This window comes from Chanos chanos, chromosome 14, assembly GCF_902362185.1.
Source record: "Chanos chanos chromosome 14, fChaCha1.1, whole genome shotgun sequence".
Classification (NCBI taxonomy): domain Eukaryota; kingdom Metazoa; phylum Chordata; class Actinopteri; order Gonorynchiformes; family Chanidae; genus Chanos; species Chanos chanos.
The window spans coordinates 20853394-20857255 of NC_044508.1; positions in this window are offsets into that span (position 1 = coordinate 20853394).

The window sequence follows — 3862 nt, forward strand, 5'->3', positions numbered from 1 at the left end:
ATAAAGAAATAAATAAAGTATATCTTACTGTATATTGATCTTGATTTATGCAAATCATGAAATCCTCCAACAATGACAACCTTATGTCAGAGAATTTCTGCTTATGATTAGATTAAATGTCAAGCCATCATGCAAAGTGCTTCCTTCCTGCGAAATCCCATCCCTCATGTCTCCTGTCATTCCACACACATCTAAACATTAATGCGTTAGATCATGGACACAACCTTAAGCTGTGTTTTAACTGAAAGCAATGCGAATGCATGAAAAGTCAATGGCAAGAGGAGAATGGGCGGTGTTAATCATGGCAAAACTGTGAGCAACGCGAAATGGCTGTAATATCTGCAGAGCTGCAGAGCCACAGTTTTACACCGAACAGCAGTTTTAGACCGAACAGCAGTTTTAGAGCGAACAGCAGTTTTAGACCGAACAGCAGTTTTAGAGCGAACAGCAGTTTTAGAGCGATCAGCAGTTTTAGAGTGAACAGCAGTTTTACACCGAACAGCTGTTTTAGAGCGAACAGCAGTTTTAGAGCGAACAGCAGTTTTAGACCAGTGGTGTTCAGCACATGAGCAGACCGTCTATTTGGTTTATCTTAGCGACTGTTAGGCTAATCAACATTTCAATCATTTTAGGTGGGTTTCTGATAAATTTGTGATATAAAATTGAAATAAAACAAGGCTGGTGTCATAAACACTTTTGAATCTTTATGGTTGGGTTTAGGGTTAGGGTTAGACAGTTGGCCACTGCTCTGAAACTGCAGCTCTGAAACTGCAGCTCTGCAGTCAGACCCTTCTTCAGAATGGTCAAAATGAGTTAAAAAATGTTCAACTCGAGCAAAATTTTGCCTGGCGAAAGCAAATCACCTTCAAGTAAAGCTAGAAGCCACACCCCCTTCCCAGAAATCTCTTCAGTTAAAATGGAGGACAAGCTGATCGTGTGTGATCTGGTCAGTGTAATCCAAAACCCTTGCTGTGACATGACGTGAAATTCGCTTGTTCATTTTTGAGGCAAGCGATAAAACCCGCACCATAGAAAAGCAAAGTGAAATATTGCTTTGTGTTCATTAAAACGCGGCTTTAGAGCAAGGTAACTAATTAAATTTGCTGGGGGCAGTTCTGTTCGCCCAAATCACATTTTGCTGATATTAATAAATAAATGATTTATAGAATTTATCTCTCTTAGTGCCATTGCTTTGATAATAGACTTGTTTAGTTTCTTGTTTAGTTGTAGGCTGTTGCTTGAGTGGGCTATGCACTGTTAGCCCAAATTTCATATCTAAGTAAACAATTCAATTAACGTACATAAATGATTTGAGTTTGATTGCGTTACTATCGAATGAAAATATATTCTACAGTAGAATATATTTTCATGCAACAGTAACGCAATGAACTTAAATCATTTATGTACGTTAATTGAACTTTAAATTAAATAGATTAAAATTGTTAAGTTTTAGACATGACCACACCTCTTTATCTTGAAGGAGGAGCCACAGGTTCCGGAAGTATTTTCCCCATTATTTCTTGTTTTTGTTTTTGTTTTCTTAATTTAAATGTTCTAGTTTAAAATTTAATTTAATTTTTATTAATTCAAAAATTCATTAATATTGTGTGGCTGAGCCATTTTTGGCAATTTATGTTTTTAAATACAATTTTTGACCTAGAACAAGCATTCATGCAAGTAGTACTATGAAATACACTTTAGTTATTATAACTCTCTTGTTCTCTGATTAACATTTTCAAATACTTTTGGTCTGCTTTTGAATTGTCCTCTTCATCACACATATTTCACTCCTAACCAGCATCAGACAGATGACTCAGTTCCTTTTCTTCAGTGAAACGGGGCAGGAAAAGACCCAGTGAGTGGTCTGGGCTTCAGTGGAGAAACTGCACGTAGGCAGTGACTAATCTGTGTGTTACATCAAACAAATGCCATGAAAAGGAATGTTGTTTTAGTCTGACGGCCACTCCCTGAAACACTGTCACTGAGCGACACTACAACGGGAGCTGCCAACCGTCACAGACATGAGGCTTCCCACATAACAGGCGTTTTAAAGCACTGACACTCGAGGTTCTACATGAGGTTACGTGATTTTAAAGGTGGAAGATGAAGTCACTTTCAGACAGAGAGTGTGAAACCCTGCTTTACCAGCAGTCAAGGAATTGCCGTTCCGGTGGGACTCTGGTACAAGGTGCCCTATTTACAATATTTACAAACTTTTCCTCGCAGACGGCAAGTCAAGTACAGGCTCTAAAAACAGACAGTTGGCCTTTCCAGCTCTTAATCTATGACTTAAAGTCTATGAGGATTAAGTCAGGGGGTAGCGTCATGGTTTGTTTTGACTGTTGTGGCCTGTAAAGCCATTTGAGACTGTAAACAGAGATATTGGGCTCTAAATAAACTTGAACTTGAACTTGCACTTAATCACTTTTGATGCAAAATCCAGTAAAATACACAGGAGTCAAAGCACCGTGAAGGCTTACACTGTCATGTACTACATGATTCTCTCTTGCTCTCTCATTGCCTTATTGTGTTAGTGTTCTTGGCAAAATCACTGAAAGTCCTGCCCAGCTTGAGGGAAACATTATGTATTTACCACTGCATGATATCATTGTGCAAAAATGTTTGTGATGTGATCATTTTTCATCACACACAGACTTTACCACTTGAAATTGAACAGAAGCATTGTATAGTTAAATAATATAAACAGTTAGATTGTGACATATGTTTAATGAGCACAATTCCAGGGGTGTGTCCCAGAAAGCAGGATTTGCAAGTTAATCAGATCTTTTAAGTTGAAATTCACAGAAATCTGGAATTTTCGATCCCAGATACAGAGATCAGAGTAAGTGCAGTTCAGTTACTATGACAACTTATGCTCTGAAGCTAACCTGAGAAATGGCAGGTTTGTTATAGCTAAACCCAACCACACCTGAAGTATTTAAGTAGCGGAGAATTCAGTCAGACGTTTCACCTGTTTCAATATTGTCGTGCCCTGTCATTCAAGGTCCAATTGACGTAAAGGCTCAAATTCTCTGCCGAGCACATCGCTGAGAACAAGTTATTAGACTTCGTGGTGATATTTTCTCATTTTCAGAAGAGTTCCTTTGTGAGCCTTATCGTTTTTCATCACAGTCCATAATCTACCTCAACAACCTTCTTAAACCTCATATCTCAAACATCACTCATGGTAGATTTGCACTCACATCATTACAAACTGTGCATTGCCCTTTGTTTTTTTGCCATTGGCAGCTTTCTGTATAATATTGGAGATGCTGAACACATCGGGAAAGCAACACTATGCAGATCCATCCAAAAGTGTGCCTTGCACTGAAGCACTTTCTGCACATTTTCATTGTTTTTCCTGTGACATAAAGCACTGAGGGTTATCAAAGAGGAATTCTACAGAATAACAGGTTGGTTAATCTTATGTAAACATCTTTTTGAAGGTATTGAGCTGTTTGAACAATGAATAATCGTTATCTAACATTTCAGGATTTCCAAATGTAATTGACTGTGTGGACGGAAAACACACTTAAGCTCCAAGTGTGAGCAAGTAATGGCAAAGGTTCAAGTGTTCAAGTGTCTCGGTCAAATCTTCATTTCAGATAGTAATGGAGCTCATTCTCAATTGTCAAGAGATGCCACCCACATCATCACAAATGTGGAAGTCAAATGGCCTGAGCAGAGCAGGTGAGCAGAAAGATAAGCTCTACCATGAGGAACTTCAGCATCACTGAAGGAGAACTCTGTAAGATTGTAAGACAGAGTAAACCGTCAACTTGCTGTGTTGACCCTGTCCCCACTAAATTCTTAAGAAATGTTTTTAATTTTTTTTTTTTTTAATGTTTTTAATAGTGTCTCC